We start from the raw sequence: 24,791 nt of genomic DNA, 5'->3' as shown, positions 1-24,791 counted from the left end.
CCAGAAAATGACAAAATTATCACTACAGAAGAAAAAGTTAATTAATGGAAGGGCATGACCCTCCATGGAAGACATCCCCATGATGTGAGCAGACTCGATGTCAACAAGAAAGCCTTGAATGTCCAGCTCAGAGCTGGAGACCTCTTCCCAGAAACAGAGGGATTCCTTGTGCCAACACAAATCAAGCAATTAACACAAAATAATTACCAAAAGTGCATGATAAAAGACCAACAAATTCAAGATGATAAGTGCAGAAAATGCCAAGAGAAACCAGAAACAATCCAACGTATTACAGGATCCTGTAGCAGTTTAACTCAATCTGATTACTTACACAGGCTCAATCAAGTGTAAACATCATTCACCAAATTCTTACTTTAAAATACAAACTTATAAAAGACACCGTAGCTTACTATAAATACAAGCCTGATGAAGAGTTCTTGAAAATGGAAGTGTCTTTGATGTGCGCAATTTTTCATTAATTGTAGTGTGTTTCTTTGTATTTACTGTGAATGCCCAGAAGAAAATGAATCATAGGGTAGTGTGTGGTGACATATATGTACTTTGAGTATAAATTTAGTTTGTACATTGTAGCTTGTGATGAATAGTAATATGCTTGTGTCCTGGTGAAGCATCTTGCCTGAAACGTTGACTGTTTATTCCTCTCTGTAGATGCTGCCTGATCCACTGGCATTTTGTGTGTGTACTACTGTGGATTTCCATCATCAATGACACTCCTATGTTTTCTGAAAGGCTTTAAGAATTTGTTTCTTGCAAAACTTTTCAGGGGGGAAATGCTGGTTTTGCATTGAGGATGCTGTGTCACAAGACCATGGCCTAAGAAAGTGTGTTGCACGGATGTCACATGGATGATAGAAAAATGGAGGGTTATGGGGAAGGGAAGGGTTAGATTGACCTTGGAGTAGGTTAAAGGATAAGCACAATGTCGCAAGCTGAAGAGCCTGTATTGTGCTTACTATTTAGACTTAATTTAAACCCAACCCAAATTCTTTGCCTTTGTGTCATTCCCCTTGACCAATCTCTCCTACCTCCTAGACCTGGCCTTTCCGATCTCTCCTCTCCTCTCCTTCACCCTTCAGTTCCCAGTCTGCTATCTGACTGCAGCAATACATTGTCTTGGCACAGAGTGTTACCGCTTGATGGTGCAACTTAATCAGTCCGCATTGTTCCTCACCACACTATAGGAGTAACCCAAATAGCTGTCTGACACTACAGTTCCCGTTAGTTGCTCAAGCTTACCTTAACCACTAATCACCTGGAACTGTTGCTCTTCTTGGAAGCTAATTCAGTAATTGTTCTTCCCATTCATTCAAAGTGGAGTTAAAGGATTAATTTCCAGTTCACTGAAGTCATTGGTTGTCCAAGAGGGCTACACCCTCGTCGTTGTTCGGAGGCTTACATGCCTCAATGACCTGGAGAGCTATGCTGGCTGGAGTCTGGGCTTTATGCTTTGGCTCTTGGTAGGGTCACCCATGCCAAACAGGTCAAAGGGCAGAGGCCAGACTAAGAGTGGTCAACTGATCTTCCAGGTTCAGGGGTCCAGCTCAGGGCTAACAACCTGGACTGGTCTAACAAAACTGTTACAGAAATGAACATGAAGAATCCTTCTACATCTGAGTGATGGTATTCCTGGGGCTCCACCTGGGACTTGCGTGACTGGCAGTAAACTTGAGAGGAAGCTAGTAACATGATGAAGGAAGCTGGGAAAACCACCAGAAATGGAAAGGCTTCATCGCTGCCCTTACTGCCAGCACAAAATGGGCAAAGGAAGAAGAAGTCATTAGTTGCAACATTTCGTGCTGAGACAGTGGTTTTGTGAGTTTGGTGAGACTGGGAAATAACCCTCTGTAAATAAATGGACTTGCACTTTTCGTCACAAGGCTCTCCTTGTGACATCAGGATGTGCCAATGAACATCAGCCAAGCAGACTTGGAAAGAGTACGACTAGGAGACAAGTGGCCAAGTAACTTATTTTAGAAGAATGGGTTGAAAGTAAGAGGTGGTTTGCATATTGGAAGGACTATCCTGATATCACTGATCTTTAGACTACACGTCTCTGTTCAATAGTGTCCAGAGTCCTTTACCTTGAGCCTAATGAGGCCTTGCTCTCCCACATCAATTATTCTCTCTTCTCCACTCTCCCAGCAGGGAGAAAACACAAAAGCTTGAAAGCACCTACCATTGGACTCACGGGCAGCTTCTGCCCTGTTGTTATCAGATTCCTGAACAGACCTGTCAATTGCTAAAGAAGAACTCTCAGTCTCCCTTGCCAAGGCCCCTGGACTTTATTTGCTTACCTGAACTTCTCTTCCCCTGTAGCCGCAGCAATATATTCTGCACTCCCTTTATTATATATTCTAAATTCAGCTTCTTACCTCATCTTCCCTCCCCCACTCACCTACTTTTGCCCCTCAACTGGCCTCACCTATCACCTGCCAGCTTGTACTCCTTCCCCTCGCCCACCTTCTTATTCTGGCTCCTTCCCCCTTCCTTCTCAATCCATACTCATTATGAAATGTCGACTGTTTACTCTTTTCCATCAATGCTGCCTGACCTGCAGAGTTCCTCCAGCATTTTGTGTGTGTTGCTTTGGATTTCCAGCGTCTCTGGAATCTCTTGTGCTTACAATATTCTGCTCCTGTTTTTCTTCTTACTACCTCGATGCACCTCAGCATGGAATGATCTGCCTGGGTGGAATGCAGACTGAAGTTTCTCACTGTACCTCAGTGCAAGTGACAACAATAAAAACAGCGCCAATACCAACAAATCTCAATTGTGAGATAAGCAAGAGAAATTCTGCAGCTGCTGGAAATCCAGAGCAACACACACAAAATGCTGGAGGAGCTCAGCAGGCCAGGCAGCATCCATGGAACTGAATGAACAGTCGACATTTCGGGTAGAGACCTTTCTTCGGGACTGAAAAGGAAGGGGGAAGATGCCCGAATATAAAGGTGGGGGGTGGGAAGAGGGTAGCTGGAAGGTGACAGGTGAAACAGGTTGGAGGGAACAGGTCAGGGGGAGAGAGGAAGGAATCAGATAGGAGAGGAGAGTGGGCCATAGGAGAAAGGGAAGAAGGAGGGGGACTAGGAAGATGTAAGAGGCAGGTGAGAAGAGTAAAAGGTCAGAATGGGGAATAGAGGAAAGGGGGATGGTGGATGAATTAGTTTACCGGCAGGAGAAACTGATATTCACTCCATTCTGTTGAAGGCTACCCAGATGGAATATGAAGTGTTGCTCCTCCACCCTGAGGAGGGCCTCAACTTTATGAGGTGATCCAGTGATCCATCCCTATATTTCCACATTGAAATTTCAGTTCTGACTTTGTGTGTTCAAATCCCATGGGAAAAAAGAACATAAAAACCAAAATAGTTCAAAACTTTGAGTTTCTGTTTCTTTCCTGCCTGGTTCTTTCTGAGAAGCAATCAGTGACTGGGAACTGGAGGTGATGATGTGCTTTGATTCAGATATTTGTGTAACTACGGTACTTGTAGTAAGTTACTGCCAAGTGAGTGAGCTTGGCTTGTAGCTAGCATTCTTACAATTGGTGGCCACTTTATTCGGTACATCTGCTAGTTAATGCAAATGTCTAATGCATAGAAAAACATGCAGACATGGTCAAAAGATTCAGCTGTTGTTCAGACCAAAACATCAGAATGGCAAAGAAATATGTACTAAGTGACTTTGACTGAGGAATGATTGTTGGTGCCAGACAGGGTGGTTTGAGTATCTCAGAAACTGCTGATCACCTGGGATTTTCACACACAACAGGCTCTAGAGCAGGGGTTCCCAGTGTTTTTATACCATGGACCAATATCATTAAGTAAGGGATCCATGGACCCCAGTTTGTGAACCCCCGCTCTAGAGTATACAGAGATTGTTGCAAAAAACCTAAACATATCCATTTACTGGCAGTTCCGTGGGTGAAAACGGCTTGTTGCTGAGAGAGGTCAGAGGAGAACGGTCAGACTGGTTCAAGCTGACAGGAAGGTGACAGCAACTCGAATAACTACACGTTACAACAGTGATGTGCAGAAGAGCATCTCTGTGTGCGTAGCACATTGAAACTCGAAGTGGATGGGCTACGGCAGCAGAAGGCCAGGAACACACACTCAGTGTACATTTTTTAGGTACAGGCAGTAGCCTATGAAGTAGCGACTGAGTGTATATGCCCCTGCTCAACTATACAGGGGTAGCACAGGAGGGTAAGTGGCTAACCTGGCAGACTGGGGCGGCATTGCATCATAATAGTTAGCGTAAATCTATTACAGAGCCAGCCACCCAGGTTTAATCCCACCTCTGCCTGTAAGGATTTTGTACGTTCTCCCCATGACTGCTATATTTCCTCTGGGTGCTCATTCAAAAGATATACGGGCCAGTAGGTTTCTTGGCCACATGTATGTAAGTGAGTATCTCTGGCTCATTGGGCTGGAAAGGCCTGTTATCGCACTGTAGCTCTAAAGAAAAAGATTCTGCAGATGCTGGAAATCCAGAGGAGCACACTCAAAATGCTGGAGGAACCTCATTCTCTTCATCCGCAATTTAGTTTCCACAATTACTTTTGATGTAATATGCTGCTGATTTTCACTCCTGGAATAGGTACTTCCCTTCTTTGTTAAGTGAACAGAAACTTCACATTTTGTCATTTCAATTATCGTAAATGAGATGAGAATGAAACTTACCGTTAGAGGGTTAATTCAAGCTAACTGACATGTTGAAAAAGAGAAGTACATTGTTATCTGCTTGACAGGTGGGTGGATAATAGTGACATTGATCAGGTCATTGAAAGGGAGAGAGAGAGAGAGAGATAAAGAGATAGAGAGAGGGAGATAGAAATAGAGAGAGATAGCGAGATTGACAAAGACAGAGATATAGAGTGATAAAGAGGGAAAGATTGAGATAGAGACAGAGATAGAGACAGAGAGAGATAGAGATAAAGATGGAGACAATGATAGAGATAGAGATAGAGAGATAGAGATAGATAGAGAGAGAGAGAGAGAGAGAGAGAGAGAGAGAGAGAGAGAGAGAGAGAGAGAGAGGAAGGAATATGGCAGTTTCTGAAGAAGTGATCACAATGTTCTGGGGTCAAAGCTTTCCACCTTCCACTCTCCATCAATTTAAGATCATCCACGACTCTACTGTCCATGTCTTCCTTCCTTGTCCTGGTGTGCTGAGATGCCACCTGAGCTCTATTGGTTTTTGGAGCAGTAGTGCATCAAATTTAAAAATTCCATCTTTTACCTTGCCATTTCCCTCCCACTTTAATCTTCTCCACTCCTACAGCCCTTCATGGTCTCATCACATCACGGACACCAGCTTCCTCTCCTTGGACGCAGCCGACACTTCTTACAGACTTGGCAAAGCAGCCAGAAAATTCACACTCCCTCTGACCCTGGGCATTCTCCTCCTTTCCAATAGGCAGAAAATACCAAAGTCTCAAAGCATGCACCCACAGGCTCAAGGACATTTTCTATCCTTGACCCTTGACCCTGTAATCTACTTCACTATAACCTTGTGTCTTATTGTTAAACAGTCGATGTTTCAGGCTAAGAAACTTCATCAGGACTGGAAAGGAGGAGGGCAGATGCCAAAGAGAAAAAAGTGGGGGTGGGGGGAGGAGGATTAGCTGGAAGATGATAGGTGAAGGAAAGTAAAAGGCTGGAAGAGAAGTAATCTGATAGGAGAGGAGAGAGGACAATGGGAAAAGGGAAGAAGGAGTAGCACTAGGGGGAGGTGAGAAGAGGTAAGAGGCTAGAATGGGGAATGGAAGAAGATGGAAGGGGAAAGGAACATTTTTTTTGTGGAGGAGAAATCGATATTTATGTCACTGGGTTCCAAGCTATCCAGAAGGAATGTGAGCTGTTGCTCTTCCACCCTGAGAATGGCCTCATCGTGGCAAAAGAGGAGGCCATGGACCGCCAATTCAGAATAGGAATGGGGATAGAAATTAAACTGTTTGGCCACTGGGAAATCCTGCTTTTGGCAGATGGCGAGGAGATGCTCGCCAAAGCAATTCCCCAATCTACGACGGGTATCACCAATGCAAAGGAGGCCACATTGGGAGCACCGGATACAATAGATGACCCCAACAAATTTGCAGGCAGAGTGTTGCCTCACCCGGAAGGACTGTTTGGGACCATGAATGGAGGTAAGGGAGGAGGTAAATGGGCAGGGGTAGCATTTTGGTCATGTCCCAGGAGGGAGATTAATGGGGAGACAAGGGAATCACAGAGGGAGCGATCCTTGTGGTAGGTGGAGGGAGAGGGAGGTAAAGATGTGCTTGGTGATAGGATCCTGTTGAAGATGGCAGAAGTTAAGAGAATGATGTGTTGAATGTGGAGGCTCGTGGGGTGGTAGGTGGGGGCAAGACAAACTTTATCCCTGATAAGATGGGTTAAGCACAGATGTTTGGGAAATGGAGGAGATGTGGGTGAGGGCAGCATCAACGGTGGAGGAAGAGGAACCCCGTTCTTTGAAGAAGGCAGACGTCGGAGATGGCCGGGAAAGGAAAGCCTCATCTTGGGGACAGATGTAGCAGAGACAAGGGAATAACATTTCTACAGGAGGCAGGGTGGGAAGAGGCATAGTCAAGATGGCCGTGGGAATCAGTAGGTTTATGAAAGATGTTGGTATAGATAATTTGTCTCCAGAGATGGAGACAGAGATTGAGAAAAGGGAAAAAGGTCAGATTTGGACCAGGATTTAAGGACAGGATGAAAGTTGGAGGAAAAATTGATGTAATTGATGAGCTCAGCATGGGTGCATGAAATAGAATTTGTAATGAATTGCTCAGAATTAATGGTATGCAGGGCAATTTTTCACCGTACCTCGGTACTTGTTGCAATAATAAACCAATTTACCAAATTTCCAATTTACCCGCCACAGATCTTTCCATTTCTTAAGGTCCTCTCTTTTATAACACTCTTGAACCTACCTCTTTGACCAAATTATTCAGTTGTATAATTCCTCCAAAGCTTATGTGAAAGAACTTGCAACACACACAAAATGCTGGTGGAACGCAGCAGGCCAGGCAGCATCTATAGGAGGAAGCACTGTCAACATTGCGGGCCGAGACCCTTCGTAAGGACTAACTGAAAGGAAAGATAGTAAGAAATTTGAAAGTAGGAGGGTGAGGGGAAAACGCAAAATGATAGGAGAAGACCGGAGGGGTGGGGTGAAGCTGAGAGCCGGAAAGGTGATTGGCAAAAGGGATACAGGGAAAAGATCATGGGACAGGAGGCCTAGGGAGAAAGAAAGGGGGAGGGGAGCACCAAAGGGAGATGGAGAACAGGCAGAGTGATGGGCAGAAAGAGAGAGAAAGTTACAGAGAATGATGTGTTGAATATGGAGAGGAAGAACTTGTCTACTTCATGATGCTAAAGGCACTATATCAATGCAAGCTAACATTGTTGTATGATTATCTAGTGTGATAAGATGGACTCTTGACCTCTCAATCTACCTCGTTAAGGGCTTGTATCTCATTGCCTACCTGCACCGCCCTTTCTCTGTAACCGCTGCTTTCGATTGGCCGCTTGTGACAGACACAGGCTAATCTACGCCTGCCAGTTCAGGTTTAGTCCAGCGAGTCTTGTCAGGCGAATCACTAATGGAAACAGAGTGTGTAACAAAACAGAGTTCTTCTCTTTATCCACTTTCCAGGAAGGATTACTGATTGACATCCAGTACAGGAAGCTTGGCTAATGCTTATTCCTTGCTGGGCTGGAGGCACTAAAGCTAATGGTAGTCTTAATGAGGAAGGTTAACAAACTCAGTACAGATTGGGAACCACACCCTGTATCCTCTTAATGTACATAGCTGCATAGTGCTTTTTCCATATGACATCTTATCTAATTGCTTTTCATGTTTATCTGCGGTGCTTTGAGACCAGGGAGACCAGGTGTCTCACTGATACCCCGACACTGTATTACACATAGTCCACAACAAGCAAATAACGATATCATGCAATGCAGTAAAAAGATTACTCTTCAATGAATGTTAGAACAATAATGTGGAATGGATGACGAAGGGAGACTGTTGTATTTGAATAGGTTTGATTAATTCATTGGAGCTTAGGAGTGGGTATAACGACAATTACGGGTGTCATGGTAGCGTAGCAGTCAGCACAATCACTTTACAGTGCCAGCAATCACCGATCAGGGTTCGATTCCCGCTGCTGTCTGTGAGGAGTTTGTACGTTTGATGGCATGGTAGTGCAGCAGTCAGCACAATCACATAACAGTGCCGGCGCTCGCCGACGGGGTTCGATTCCCGCTGCTGTCTGTGGGGAGTTTGTACGTTTGATGGCATGGTAGTGCAGCAGTCAGCACAATCACATAACAGTGCCGACGCTCGCCGACGGGGTTCGATTCCCGCTGCTGTCTGTGGGGAGTTTGTACATTTGATGGCATGGTAGTGCAGCAGTCAGCACAATCACTTTACAATGCCAGCAATCACCGATCAGGGTTCGATTCCCGCTGCTGTCTGTAAGGAGTTTGTACGTTTGATGGCATGGTAGTGCAGCAGTCAGCACAATCACATAACAGTGCCGGCGCTCGCCGATGGGGTTCGATTCCCGCTGCTGTCTGTAAGGAGTTTGTATTTCCTCTGTGTGGCCACGCGGGTTTCCTCCGGGCGCTCCGGTTTTCTCTCCTCATTCCATACGGGTCAGAGTTAATGAGTTGCGAGCGTGATATGTTGGCACTGGAAGCGTGGCGATGCTTGCGGGCTGGCCCAGCACAATCCTCAGACCGCGTTGGTCACTGGCACAAGACACCACATCTCGCTGTAGATTCAATTCAGATTTATTTATTGCATGTGCATCATAACACACAGAGCGGACGGAACGTGTCACTTGCATCAACAACCAGCACAGCCTAAAGATGTGTAGTGGGCAGCCCGCAAGTATCGCCACAGCTCAGCGTCACCTTGAACAAAAATGTACACGTGATAGATAAAAGTTATCTCTTTATTTCTCAGTAAGCTGCACTGGAAGTTTATTAGAGTTGATGCAGGGAGAGTCAGTCTTACGAGGACAGGTTCCCTTCAGCTTTTTCTTATTCCTTTGATAGGTGCTGGGACTCGAAGAGCAGGAAGAAAAGTCCCGGCAGGTTACCTGAGGCAACGGAACTGATCTCCATGAACTGTTCACACATGGGAGCCTGAGTGCATCTAATCTTTAAAGCTCTGCTTGATTCAAATTACGAGGTGACCTCAGGGTCGGGACTGAAGGAAAGAAGAGAAGGTAGAGAAAAGATTGAGTCAATATTGGCATTTGGATCGGTGTTGGTATTGGTTTATTATTGTCACATGTACTAGGCTTGTCTTGTACACTGTTATACAGTGCATTGAGCTGGAATATGGGAAACCATCTGCAATGCAGAATAAAGTTTAAAATGGTGTAGTGCAAGTAAATGATACAATGCAAGATCATACCAGTGTAGACTATGAGGCCACAGCCTCATTTTATCCTACAAGGTAACATCATAAGAGATTTTGCGGATGCTGGAAATCCATAGAAACACAAACAGCATGCTGCAGGAACTCAGCATGTCGGGCAGCAATTATGCAAAGGAATAAACAGTTAATATTCCAGACTGGAAGGGAAAGGGAGAGAGGCCAGGTTAAGAAGGTGAAGAAGCGGTCAGAGCCGTCTCTACTTCCTGAGGAGACTGAGGTCCTTTAACATCTGCCGAACGATGCTGAGGATGTTCTACGAGTCTGTGGTGGTCAGTGCTATCATGTTTGCTGTTGTGTGCTGAGGCAGCATGGCTGACAACGTCTCCCATCCACTCCATAATGTACTGGTTAGGCACAGGAGTACGTTCAGCCAGAGACTCATTCCACCGAGATGCAACACTGAGCGTCATAGGAAGTCATTCCTGCCTGTGGCCATCAAACTTTACAACTCCTCCCTCGGAGTGTCAGACACCCTGAGCCAATAGGCTGGTCCTGGACTTATTTCCACTTGGAATAATTTACTTATTATTATTTAATTATTTCTGGTTTTATATTGCTGTATTGCTACACTTCTTGGTTGGTGTGACTAATGAAACCCAATTTCCCTCGGGATCAATAAAGTATGTCTGTCTGTCTGTCTGTCTGTTTGGGAAGGGTAATCTACCCTCCTCACCTGTCAGATCTGTCTTCTTCAGCCCTTTACTTTTTCCACCTATCACCATCCAGCTTCTCTCCCTCTCCCCCACCCACATTCCCCCTCACCTGGTCTCACCTATCACCACCAGCTTGTACTCCTTCCCCTCCTTCTACCTTCTTCTTCTGGCTTTTGCCCCTTGTCGACTGTTTATTTCTCTCCATAGATTCTGCATTTGAATTCTTACATGGCTTAAGCTCACAGTCCTTATCCCTTCTTAATAAAATTGGAAGAGATCATCAGTGGATGAAATCCTGCGTTCATTCATGATCCACGTCTACGGTAAATACACAAGCACCCTTAAACCTCTCCCTGTCGTCGACAAACTGTCCTAAAATTTCTTGTGGAAGCTTAACAGGAGTATAATTGTTGTTTCTAGATCACTATCACCAATGGGGACATTAGTTCAAATGTAGGCTTACGATCATCCTCCACAAAGTTGGCATGGCACCAAATGGTTTTATTAGAACAGCTCAGTACCTTGATAACTTTGACTACGGTATCTTAATATTGATCATAAATTTCCTTTGATTCATACACATTCGCCTTTTCATCCCTCAACCTCTTGTGGGCCTGTCAGCTGGCACAGCTTCAAAGCAATTTTTCTGTCTGGATTTGTGACGATTACATTAGTCATTTTTGTTTTGCTAGCCCTTGGAGCTGCGCTCATGAAAGCGATCTGTGCAGCCCTCTAGGTTTCGAAGTGGTTGGCAGAATATTATTACAGCATCTGCAGTAGGACTGGGGTTCGATTCCCGCCACTGCCTACGAGGAATTTGTATATTCTCCCAGTAACTATTCACGTTTCCTCGCACGTTCCAAAGATGCTCGGTTAGGGTTAGTGATCAGTGGGCATGCTATGCTGGCATCGGAAGTGTGGGCACACCTGTGCTGCCCAGCCCAATCCTCATTAATTTGATTTCCTGCAAGCCCACATTTCACTGCATGCTTCAATGTACATGTGACAAATTAAGCTAATCTAATTTTTACACTTTAATAATTTGACTGTTTAGTGCACTCTACCTTCTTAGGGAACTAAGTGCAAAATAAATTGTTGTATGGATTTTCATTGTAGTATTGAACTGTCAGAGATATTAGCTGTCAAATGGGACACCTTTCTTTGTTTCTAAAACTTTCAGTGTGGGTCTTTGGGCTCCTGTACCTCCTTCCTAATGGTAGTACTGAGATGAGGGCATGTCCTGGGTGGTGAGGGTCCTTAATGATGCATGCCACCATCTTGAAGCACTGCCTCTTGAAGATAACATGTGTCACATTTAAATCTTTTATATAGTTATATTTTTCAGCACATTTAGATTTGACTCATTCTGAAGTGTCGCTATCTCGATTAGAAATGAATGTGGGTATTATTTCTGTGACTTTGGCGGTAATATCGTCTGAAAATGAGCTCTGGGCATCTTTTGGGAATTAGTAATTACATATGGAATGGCTCTCATGTGTGGAATAATAGAACTTTGTTCCAGACAGAAAAGGGAACCTAACAAGAAATACAACCTCCTCTTCCTTAGAGAAAGACAATATGGACATAAATCCTGTTATGAAAATCAGGTCATGCCATTGGGCAGCTAAATTAGAAACAGAATCAGAACTGGGTTTAATATCACCAGCATATGTTGTGAAATTTGATGACCTTGCAATAGCAGTACAATGTAATACATAATAACGGAGGGAAAAAACTGTGAATTACGCTAAGTGTGTATATATATATAATGGTTAAATTAAATAAATAGTGCAAAAATAGAAATTAAAAAAAGTAGTGAGGTGGTGTTCATGAGTTCAATATCCATTCAGCAATTGAATGGTAGAGGGGAAGAAGCTGTTCCTGAATCCCCCGTCTGCGGATATTGCAAAGTTTGTAAGGTTTCAGCCACATTGTGAAATATTGTAATAACTCTGGGTAATAGATCCTGAGGTCTCTTTAAAGATAAACATTGATAGTGGGTGGAAATTCTCTTCATGGCAAGCATACGGCTTTGGGTGGGCAGAATGCCATAAGCGGCAGTTTCCTCCCGGTCATAAAGGCAGGCTGCTGTTGCAATTTTATTTCCAAATTTGCATGGCGGGTTCTCAGAACTGCTCTACAAGCAGAACAGGTCACCCTGATGTGTTTCACCCACTGGGTGAGGATAAGCGGCAAGCAGGCAGGGAATGGGAACCGAGACAGAGATGGAGATGGTGAGTGAAGATGTAGATTAGATTGCTGCCAGCTCTGTAATTTGGGAGGCTGAAGGGTGAGTCAGCTACCACCGAATCATACCACTCAGAAAAAGGATGTTCAACCAATCAAAGTTCAAAGTCAATTTATTAACGAAGTCTGTATATGTCACCACGTACTGCCATGGGATCCTTTTTTTCCAGGTATTCGCAGTAGAGCAAAGAGATACAACAGAGTCCATGAAAAACTATACATGAAGACTGACAAACAACCAACGTGTAAAAGAAGACAAACCGCACAAATAAATAAATACGTAGGTAGATAGATAAATAAATAAATGATTCAGAGATCATGAGTAGTAGAGTCCTTGAAAGTGAGTCCATAGCTAGATAGATAGATAGATAGATAGATAGATAGATAGATAGATAGATAGATAGATAGATAGATACTTTATTCATCCCCATGGGGAAATTCAACTTTTTTCCAATGTCCCATACACTTGTTGTAGCAAAACTAATTACATACAATACTTAACTCAGTAAAAAAAATATGATATGCATCTAAATCACTATCTCAAAAAGCATTAATAATAGCTTTTAAAAAGTTCTTAAGTCCTGGCGGTAGAATTGTAAAGCCTAATGGCATTGGGGAGTATTGACCTCTTCATCCTGTCTGAGGAGCATTGCTTGTGGAATCTGTTCAGAGTTGGGGTGAGTGGTTACGTACGCCTGAGGGTAATAACTGTTTCTGAATCTGGTGACGTTGGACATAAGGCTCCTGTACCTCCAGCCAGATGGTGGCAGCGAGAAGAGAGCATGGCCTAGATGGTGGGCGTCTTGGATGATGACGACACTGCTTGTGGATGAGTTCATTGGTGGGGAGGTCTTTAGGACTGGGCTGTATCCACCCTTTTTTGAAAAGCTCTTCCATTCTTACCAAGCCATGATGCAACCAGTCAGGATACTTGCTAGTAGAAGCTCTTTGAAAGAACCAACCAATTACTTTCTTTCCCTTCTCTTTCCTCGTAAACTTGCTAATTATCCCAACATAAACAATCCATCCAATGCCTTTTACAGATTTCTTCTGAGGCACGGAAGAACCTATCACCACAGTCAAGCAACCAGTGGAGATGCTGACTCCCAGCTCTTGTTCTGCTGTGATGAAATAATCCATAGGGATGGTGTGGAAAACAAGATTTTTAGAAACATAGAAAACCTACAGCACAATACAGGCCCTTCAGCCCACAAAGTTGTGCCTTAGAAATTACTAGGCTTACCTATAGCCCTCTATTTTACTAAGCTCCATGTACCTATCTAAAAGTCTCTTAAAAGACCCTATTGTATCCGCCTCCACCACTGTTACTGGCAGCTCATTCCATGCACTCACCACTCTCTGAGTAAAAAAACTTACCCCTGACATCTCCCCAGCACTTTAAACCTGTGTCCTCTTGTGGCAACCATTTCAGCCGTGGGAAAAAGCCTCTGACTATCCACACGATCAATACCTCTCATTTTTCAATTATCTTGATATATGTGACAGTAATAAACCAATATAACCAGTTTAACCACTTTTTTTCAAGATGGCACTGAGCTTTAGTCACCATCGGGGTTGCAGCTCAGATTTAGTTAGTTTTTGTTTGTTTTCAGATTTGTAGGGATGGGTTTGGGAACAGCGAAGGGAGTTAGGGGTCAGGTTAGGATTTAGGGACAGGGATGTGGAAGAATTGAAGCACAGGTTGGAGTATGAGTCTGAGACAAAGCCTCCATTCCACATTTGAAGGCTAACGGCAAGGGCTAACTGGAGCCTGAGGCCTAGTTTTTGCAGTCCTGTCATAAGACCATAATGTATATGAGCAGAATTAGGTCATTTGGCTCATCGAATCTGCTTTGCTATTTCATCACGGCTGATCCATTTTTCCTCCCAACCCCAATCTCCTGCATACCCCCACATATCCCCTCATGCCCTGACCAATCAGTAATCTATCAACCTCTGCCTTAAATATACATATAGATTTGGTCTCCACAGCTGCCTGTGGCAAAGAGTTCCAGATTTTCACTACTCTCTGGCTAAAGAAATTCCTCCTCATCTCCATTCTAAAAGGACCCCCATCTCTATTCTGAGGCTCTGTCCTCTGGTCTTAGACTCTCCCACCATACAAAATATCCTCACCACATCCACTCTATCAAGGCCTTTCAACATTCAATGGGTTTCAATGATGTCACCCATCATTCTTGTAAATTCCAGTGAATACAGGCCAGAGCCATCAAACACTCTTCATATGACAAACTATTTAATCCTGGAATCATTTTCATGAACCCTCTCCAATTTCAACACATCCATTCTATGACAGAGGGCCCAAAACTGCTCACGACTCCAAGTGAGGCCTCACCAGTGCTTTATAAAGTCTCACCATTACATCCTTGCTTTTATATTCTAGTCCTCTTAAAAGAATGTTAACATCACACTTGCCTTCCTCACCAGAGACTCAACCTGCAATTAACCTTTAGGGAATCCTACACAAGGACTCCCAAATCCCTTTGGGCCTCAGAATTTTGTATTTTCTTTCATTTAGAAAATAGACAACCCTTTGATTTCTTCTACAAAAGTACATGACCAAACACTTCCCAACACTCTATTCCATCTGCCACTTCTTTGCCCATTCTCCTAATTTGTCTAATCCTTCTGTAGCCTCTCTACTTCCTCAAAACTACCTGCCCCTTCACCTATCTTCATGCTGTTTGCAAACTTTGCAATAAAGCCTTCCATTCCAACATCCAAATCATTAACATATAATGTAAAGAGAATTGGTCCCAATACAGATTACTGTGGAACACCACTAGTCGCTGGCAGCCAAACAAAAAAGGCTCCATTTATTCCCACTCTTTACCTCCTGCCAGTCAGCCACTGCTTTATCTATGCTGGAATCTTTCCTGTAACACAATGGGCTCGCAGCTTGTTAAGACAGCCTCAGGTATGGCTCCTTGTCAAAGGCCTTTTGAAAATCCAAATGCACAACATCAATCGAATCTCCTTTGTTATTTCTGTTTCTGTTTGTTATTTCTTCAAAGAATTCCAACAGATTAGTTAGGCAAGATTTTCCCTTAAGGTAACTTTGGCCTACTTTATAATGTGCCTCCACATACCCCAAAACCACATCCTTTACAATCGACTCCAACATCTTCCCAAACACTGGGATCAGACTAACTGGCCTATTTCCTTTCTTCTGCCTCTCTCCCTTCTTGACATTTTCAAATTTTCAGTCTTCAGGAACCATTCCAGAATGTAGTGATTCTTGAAAGATCATTACCAATGCTTCCACAATCTCTTCAGCCAACTCTTTCAAAACCCTGTGGTGTCATCAACAAGTCCGGTGTTGAAAGCCTAGAGTCTGGGTCCTCATCAAGAGGTCTCATTTGTTTTCATCGGTGAGTTCTGAGGTGATACCGAAGCCCAAAGGTTAATCAGAGATCTGGATCAAAGCCTGAAGGTCGATCAGAAGTCCAGTTGAGATCCGATGGCTGGAGGCCGAAGACTGCGAATCTCCGCAGGTCTGCTGAGGAAGTTGGGGCCCAATGTCTGCAACTCTACATGTCCACTGGAACCTGGAGGCTGAAGATGGGCCGTCCTGGGGTTAGAGGACTGTGGGTGGATGGGAGGGACAGGTGTTGTTCCACTGTTGTTGCTTCGTTGTTTAGTATGTTCAGTCCCAATGAGCATTGTGGGAAGGCTATGTTGGCACCAGAATGCCTGGCAACACTTTTGGGCTTCCCGGGCAACACCCTTGACTGTGTTGGTTGTTAAGGCCAATGACACACTTACCTGTATGATTCGTTGTACATGTGAAAAATAAATCTAAATCTGAATCTGTAAATTGTTCCTAGTGGTTAGGCGATGGTAGAATTTAAGGGGAGTAGACAGGAATGCACCAAGAATTGAACAGGATTAGTGTAGGATTAATATAAATGAGTGCATGATTTCTGCATTCAGTTATTGCTTTTCCATTGTACTAACTTGACATTCCAATGTGATGAAATGATTTCTATGGAAGGATACAAAACAAAGTTTTTCTGTATGAATAAACTCCTTTCGAACTTCCAGCTGGGTACAGCCATTGATTATAACCATTACTTCGATGCCAAACTCTGCCTTCTTCGTCAGGGAAGGCAGAGTGTGTCATCGAAACATTGGTTATGATCGATACCTGTACCTGGCTGGAAGCCCGAGAAGAGTTTATTCGTCACATATGCTAGGAACACACTAAATCCTATTTCAATATATGCTCAGTGGCCACTTTATTATACTTGTTCTTTAATTAAAATATTTAATCAACTCAATGCATAAAAGCATGCAGACATGGTCAAAAGGTTCAGTCATTGTTCAGACAAAACATCAGAATGGGGAAGAGATGTCACCTAAGTAACTTTCATGGTGGAATGGTGCCAGACAGGGTGGTTAGAGTATTACAGGAACTGCTGACCTCCTGGGGGATTTTCATGCAAAACAGTCTCTAAAGTTTACAGAGAATGGTATGAGAAACAAAAAGCATCCAGTGAGCAGCAGATCTGTACGTGAAAATGTTTGTTAATGAGAGAAGTCGGAGGAGAATGACCAGATTGGTTCAAACTGACAGGAAGGCGACAGTAACTTAAATAACCAGGAGTTACAACAGTGGTGTGCAAAAGAGCATCTCTGAATGCACAACAAATCAAACCTATAAATGGATGGGCTACAGCAGCATAAGACCACAGACAGGAGGTATCTAACAAAGTGGCCACTGACTGTGCACAGCTTTTTTTCATCCTATATCCATTTTATGATTCTATAGAAGAAGAATTCTATTTGATACCAAGACTCAAAAACTGAATCACAATTATCAACCAACTTAACCACTAGAGTGTAGCTGGTGGCAGAATCTGAGAGGAGTTGACAGGAATGTAGGGGAAATTAAATAGGTTTAGCGTAGGATTGATATAAATAAGTGCATGATGGTCTGTGCAAAAAGGCCTGTTTTAATGTATGACTCCAAATCCCCAGGATTTGGAAATCAGATTACATTAAGAATATTAGCACATCAATGACTATAGATCATTCTGACTCCCTGAGATTAAAGCCTTTGTGATCAGGTTCAAATAAAGTTTGACAGCTCTTGGCTGCAGTTTGCATACACTCAGAACAGGAGGAATGCTGGGTGAAAACACACAGGATAAATAATTCATGGAGTAAGAATCCTAGTAATTATGTCTGACAACTAGACAGCAACAGAGCACTGGAGAATTTTCAAAGTGCGGTATGTTACTGAGGCATGTTCATTGAGGCCCTCCGTTGGTTGGAGTCAATCATAGACGTTACATTCTAGCTGTCTAAGTGATATGCAAGCCAGGGCAGTACGATATGGAGAACAAGCTGTTGCCTATGTAGCAAGCTCCCCCTCTCCACGCAGCTGACAAATCCAAAGGAACAGCGGAGTTTGCTACAGTTTGACACCAGCGGCATCGCAGGAGTTGCCAGCCAGTGTCGAACTCAACATTAGACTGCCTTAGGGACCCCAGCTTTGGGGTGTTCCCTCTGGGTTTACTCCCGAAGCCTTCCCCATGAGTGGGTATTGCCAGATGGCAACAGAGGTTTGAGAATAAAGTTTTCCTTCTCCTCGATGAGCCACCAAGGCTGACGAGCCCCATCTGTCCAAAGCAACTGGTTTTAGGGCACCAGTAACCCGTCATTGCCCCTTCTCCTGCCCATAGAAATGGTTCCCCCAGGCTAAGTAGCTTAGTCACGTGTGAAGGCTGGGAGCTGGACTTGGCTGTCAGAGGCTATTTGAGACGGATGCCATTGGGGGCATTTAGTAGGTAGTGGAAACTTTTCCCCACCACCGCCCCCCGCTGCAACAACTGTAAGGAACTAGACAGACATGTTTAATGGTTGTCAAAATGAGCAAGGTCAGAGAACCTAATTGGGAATCTAGCACGTGAAACCTCCGCTCTGTCAGTGTAACCCTCTCCTTCCCAGGCACCTCCTTTTTATTCTGGGAGAATTGTTAGATAGGAGCCAGACCTTGGGCTTGCCCTTGATGTGAGATGCATAGTGAGATTCCCCGCTTGTGGGCAGCAAAATGATACCGAACAAACTATATTCAAAATTTGAAGTTCAGAAGTCATGGAGTCATAGCACAGATAAATTTAGTCCATACTGAACTATTAATCTGTCTAGTCCCATCGACCTGCACCCAGACCACAAGCCTTAATAACTCTCCCATCCACGTATCTATCCAAATTTCTCAAACGTTGAAATTGAACCCAAATCCACCACCAGTGGCTGCTTGTTCCGCACTCTCACCACCCTCTGAATGAAGAAGTTCCCCTCATGTTCCCCTTAAACATTTCACCTTCCACCCTTAACCCATGACCTCTAGTTCTAGTCTCGCCCAACCTCAGTAGAAAAAGTCTGCCTCCGTTTACCCTATCTATACCCTTCATAATGTTTATACCTCTATTAAATCTCCCCTCATTCTCCTACGCTCTAGGGAATAAAGTCCTAACCTATTCTACCTTTCCCTATAACTCAGGTCCTCAAGTCCTGGCAACATCCTTGTAAATTTTCTCAGCACTCTTTCAATCTTATTGACACCTTTCCTGTAGGTAGGTGACCAGAACTGCACACAGTACTCCAAATTTGGCCTCACCAACGTCTTGTACAGCTTCAATGTAACATCCCAATTACCGTACTAGGTACATTTACAAAGGCCAGTGTGCTAAGAGCTTTCTTTGCGACCCTCTCTACCTGAGATGCCACTTTCAAGGAATTATGGATCTGTTTTCTCAGATCCCTCTGCTCTGCTGCACTCCTCAGTACTCTACCACTCACCGTATAAGTCCTACCCTGGTTTGTCCTCCCAGATTACAACACCTCACCATTATAATTAAATTCCACCAGCCCCTTTTTCCAGCTGCTAGTTTTGATAGCCTTCCTCGCCATCCACTAATTTGCTGATCTAGTTTACTACATTATCATCCAGGTCACCTACTAACCCAGCGCCGATGCCAGCAGCTCGCTACTTGTCATTGTCTCCTGTCAGAGAGTCAACCATTTACTACCACTTTCTGGCTTCTTCCGCAAGACCAAAATCTAATCCAAATTACTACCTCATTCTGAATACCAAACGACCGACCCTTCTCGACCAACCTCCCATGCAGAACCTTGTCAAAGGCCTTCCTAAAATTATGTGGACTACATCCTCTTTCTTGACTTCATCAACTTTACTCGTAACTTACTGGAAGTTACTTTACTGGTAACTTCCTTGAAACACTCTATAATATTAGTTGGACACAAACTACCATGAGCAAAGCCATGTTGACTATGCCTAATCAAACCCATCTATACAAATACTTACATATTTGGTCCTTTACAATACCTTCCAATAACTTACCCATTACTAATGTCAGGGTCATCAATTCAGTTCAAAGTAAATTATTAGCAAAACACATACACCCAGTGGCCACTTTACTTGGTACCTTCTGTCCCTATTATAGCGGCCACTGAGTGTATGTACATGGTCATCTGCTTCTGTTGCCATCCACTTCAAGCTTCGACATGTTGTATGTTCAGAGATGCTCTTCTGCACACCACTGCTGTAAACATATGGTTATTTGAGTTACTGTCAGCTTGAACCAGTCTGGCCATTCTCCTCTGACCTCCCTCATTAACAAGGTGTTTTTGCCCACAGAACTGTCCGGCGTTTCCCCCCACCCCTTCCTTTTCAGTCCTGAAGAAGAGTCTCGGTCCGAAACGTTAACTGTTTATTAATTTCCATACATGCTGCTTGACCTGCTGAGTTGCCTCAGCATTGTGTGTGCATTTCACCCACTGGGGGTTTGTTGTTACTCATGCCATTCTCTATAAACTCTAGAGATTGTCGTGCGTGAAAATCCCAGGACACCAGCAGTTTCTGAGAAGCTCAAGCCACCACGCCTAGGACCAATGATCATTCCATGATCAAAATCACTCAGATCGTATTTCTTCCCCATTCTCAGTTTTGCTTTAATTTTCTGACAGGCATTTACAGCAGAACAGAGAAATACAATAGAACAATTGAAAAACTACACACAATGACTGACAAACAACCAATGTACAAAAGAAGACAAACTTCACAACTATGAATGAATGAATGAATAAATAAACAAACAAATAAGTAAATAAATACTGAGAACATGAGTTGCATGGTCCTTGAAAGTGAGTCTGGAGCTTGTGGACTCAGTTCAGAGTTGAGCTAAGTGAAGTTATCCACCCTGGTTCAGAAGCCTGATGGTGGAACGGTGATAACCATTCCCAAGCAGTTCGAATTAAAGTTTGAAGACAATGTTAAAGCAAAAAAAGAAATGACATTTTGAAAGTGGTTATAAGAACAGAAATGCAGAGAGAGCCAACAGGTCAGGTAGCATCTGGAGAGAATGAAACAGAGTTAACATTTCAGGTCAGTGATTTTTCTTCAGAAACTCAAGATTGTGTGGATGCTAGAAATCCAGAGCGACACACAGAAAATGTTTGAGGAACTCAGTAGGTCAGGCAGCATCTATGGAGAGGAATAAACAGTCAATGTTTTGGGCTGAAACTGTGATGATCAGTCTTGATCAAAATGTCAACTGTTTATTCCTCTCCATTGATGCTGCCTGACCTGCTATGTACCTCCTGAATTTTGTGTATAGTTCATCTGAATATGCCATTCAGCAGCTCTGATGAAAAATCAGCAACCAGTAATGTTTCTCTCTCCACAGACGCTGCCCGGTTCACTGAGTGTTTTCATGAATTTCTGATTATATTTCAGTTTTTCCACTTCTACCTTTTGGTTGCACTTTGATTTCATTGTATTGAAGATGAGCTTTATTTGTCACATACACATGGAATCATTTGGTGAAATGGCCGTTTGCATCTCTGACCAACAAGTCTGGGCTTTGCATAGACGGCTTCTGGTGCCGACATAGCGTGCCCACAGTTTGCTAACCCGAGCCTGTCTTTGGAGTTGTGGAGGAGACTGGAGCGACCGGCTACGGTCGTGGGGTGAACGTACAAGCTCATTGCGAGCAGCGGCGGGAATTGAGCCCTGACTGTGATCGCTGGCGCTGTGAAGCGTTACGCTACTGTGCCACCCTACTTGTATACGTCATCTTCGGGCCAACTGCAAATTATTTATATATTGAGATGCAGTGTGGAACAGACCCCTCAGGCCCTTTGAACCCTGCGGCCCAGCAATCCCTCGATTTAATCCTCGCCTAATCACGGGACAATTTACAATGACCAAATAACCTAACAACCGGTACACCCTTGGACTGTGGGAGAATGCACAAACTCCTCCCAGGCAGCGGCGGGAAGTATGAAGAGCTAAGTATAACTTAGACTTTACCAGCATGTTGGGAAATTTTCAACCAATCAGATCCTCAAATTGAGCAGTTACATTTTATTTTGCTTACTTTTGAAATTACCCTTCTGGTTTGTTGCATGCTGAGGACATGAGAGAAAGTATCACGTAACTGCAATTGTTCTTGTTACAAATTGCTTGCATACGTCTGGTAATCACCCTGCTGTGCCAAGCATTTATCAATAACTGACAGCTCCTAGCTATCAGCTGTCACACACTGATACCTCTTTAGGCTACAGGCTGGGAAGTCAGGTGACTGCGAGGAACAACGCATTCCAGTTGAGTTCAATTAAATAGGAAGAAAGATCTGGCAGAACTGCCCTCGAAACGACCCAATCACACGCAGATAAATTAACTTAATGAGTCGGCAATGCACACAAAGCTGCTTAATGTGGATAAGGCAACGGACAAGCACCCCCTGGAGAATAATCAGCTTCCCCTGACCACCCGAGTAATCCATGCCTTTTGTTTGGGCTTTGAAAGCAGCCTGCTTTTGGTTTTGTGAAAACACAAAACTGAAGGAGCTGCAGAGGGCCACTCTTCCCCTCAAGCCTACCCCCTCCGTTCAATATACGGCTAATCTTCTGTACCACTTCCACATTGCTCTCAGCTCCCTGATCATTCAAATATTTCATCAGCTCACCCTTTCACAAGTCATGGTTATGCGACCACTGACTCTAGGCAGACAACCTGCTTCACATTCCCATTCAGATATGGCCATACCTGACCTCCTCTACTGCCAAAATGAGGCCAAACTCAGGTTGGAGGAGCAACACCTCATATACGGTCTGAGTAGTTTGTAGCCCCTTGGTATGAACATCGAATTCTCCAACTTCCGGTAATTCCCTCCCTCTCCCTTCCCCCATCCCACTTTCACTCTGCCTCCTCTTCTAGCTGCCTATCACCTCTCTCATGATTCTGCCTTCTTCTACTACCCACAGTGCTTTCCCTTTACATTCCTTCTTCACCTCTCCGGCCCATCCCCTCCTTGCTTCCCCTCCCCCACCCCTTGATCTTTCCTCTGATTGGTTTTTCACCTGGCACCTTCCACCCTCTCCCCATCTTCTTTATAGGGCCCCTGCCCCCTCCTTCTTCAGTTCTGACGAAGGGTCTTGGCCTGAAACGTTGACTGTTCGTTTCCACGGATGCTGCCTGACCTACTGAGTTCATCCAGCTTGTTTGTACATGTTGTAAGCTCTGAAGAATGTTGATGAAGGCTGGGGTCACCCGTCCTTTAAAGGAACTGCCCAGAAGAAGGCACTGGCATCCATTTCTGTAGAAAAACTCGTCAAGAGCAATCATGGTCATGGATAGAACATGACCAACAACGTCATACGACATGGTACATAATGAATGAACAAACTCCTCTTTAAGTTCCCCCATTGATCTACCCTCCACACTCTCCTCTAAGTTTGTTGGCAACCAGAACTTTATATTTTATTTTTATTTTAAATAAAAATAGAAAGCAAAATATATTTCAATTATTTTTCAGTCATAGGCTGATCACCAATCTTTATATCTTCTAGTTAACGTATGAGAAGCATTTAAAGGCTTTGGGCCTGCACTTGCTAGAGTTCAGAAGAACGAAGGGGAATCTCATTGAAAATTATCGAATGTTGAACAGCTGAGGTAGAGTGGACATGGAGAGGATGATTCCTATAGCGGGGGAGTCTGGAATGAGAGGGCACAGTGTCAGGCAGAATTTCTTTAGCCAGAGGGTGAATCTGTGGAATTCATTGCCACAGACAGCCATAGAGGCTAAGTCACTGGGTATACTTAAAACAGAGATTCATTGTTTCTTGATTAGTAAAGCCGTCAAAGGTTATGGCGAGAAGGCAGGAGAATAGGATTGAGAGGAATAATATATCAGTCGATCAAATGGCAGAACAGACTCAATGAGCTGAAGAACCTAATTCTTATGGTCTTCAAAGTTAGCAACTCATCTCACCCAAGCGTATCTTTGTGGAGACACGGGAGAGACTGCAGTTCCTACAAATCTGGAGCAACACACACAAAGTGCTGGAGGAACTCAATAGGTCAGGCACCACCTGTGGAGGGAACTGAACAGTCAATGCTTCGTCCAAGATCCTTCCTTCAGGGCTGGAAACGAAAAGAGCAAGGTTGTGGAGAACAGCTGGCAAGTGATACATGAATTGAGGTGGGGGGGGAGTAAGCAGGTGAGGGAGAGGGGTAAGTGGGAATGATGTGAGAAGCTGTAATGTGGTAGGTGGAAGAGACAAAGATTCTGAGCAAGATGGAACCTGGTAGAAGAGGCTTGGAGGAGCTGCAGTAGATTGCAGAGATACAGAGGGATTTGATTACAGCCGGACTTGTAAACACACAAAAGAACTTCAAATCAGAATGCTTCAGATTGGTTGGTTCAGAGACAATAAGTGAGTGGGGCTTTGTGTGGGTTTGGATGTAGCCAGCAGAGTTTTAGATGTCATTATGTTTAATTGAGGGAAGCTGATGTAATGGAAAGCAGGCACAGCTGTAGCTTCAACAGCAGATGAACTGAGGCCAGAGGAGAGCTGTGCACGATAGAAGCAAATGCTCTTAGTGACGATCGAGATGTATGGTCCACAGCTTACCTTGCAGTCAAGTACAACCCGAGGTTTGTGGCCAGGGACAGGGGTGGAAATAATAGCTGTGTCAGTGGCAGGAACTGAAACACTTCAATTTTACAATTTTACCACCATTTGATTTGTGAAATTTTTCGACATCAGGTAAAATCAGATCAGTTCAAGTTTATTGCCACTCAATCATACAGAAGCAAACAGTTGAACAATGCATCGTTCCTCTGGGGCCAAGGTGCAAAACAGTACTTGCAGTATTGCGCAAAAGTCTGAGGCACACGTATATAGCTGGGGTGACTAACATTTTTGTGCAGTGCTGTAGTAATTTTATGTATTGCTCTGTACAAATTTCATGACATATGTGAGTGATGATAATCCTGATTCTGATTATGGGTCTCTATTGTGGACTGAGAGTGGGAAGGGGGCAGGGAGAGGGGAATCACGGTGGGGAAAAGGGGAAGGGAGAGG

The 24,791-nt window shown here is 43.9% G+C and overlaps 1 long non-coding RNA gene across 1 annotated transcript in view; it reads left to right on the top strand.

Annotated features, from left to right (window-relative positions):
• LOC140714736 (uncharacterized) overlaps positions 1-16,390 on the top strand; it is a 45,023-nt gene extending 28,633 nt beyond the window's left edge. The window contains exons 2-3 of the long non-coding RNA XR_012095987.1: positions 9,084-9,256; positions 12,542-16,390. This is a non-coding gene — a long non-coding RNA (uncharacterized lncRNA). The remainder of the gene's footprint in view (positions 1-9,083; positions 9,257-12,541) is intronic.
• The last annotated feature ends 8,401 nt before the right edge of the window (positions 16,391-24,791 follow it).

Source organism: Hemitrygon akajei, chromosome 22 (genome assembly GCF_048418815.1).
Source record: "Hemitrygon akajei chromosome 22, sHemAka1.3, whole genome shotgun sequence".
In the NCBI taxonomy this organism is placed as follows: domain Eukaryota; kingdom Metazoa; phylum Chordata; class Chondrichthyes; order Myliobatiformes; family Dasyatidae; genus Hemitrygon; species Hemitrygon akajei.
This window is presented reverse-complemented; position numbering and strand designations above follow the sequence as displayed.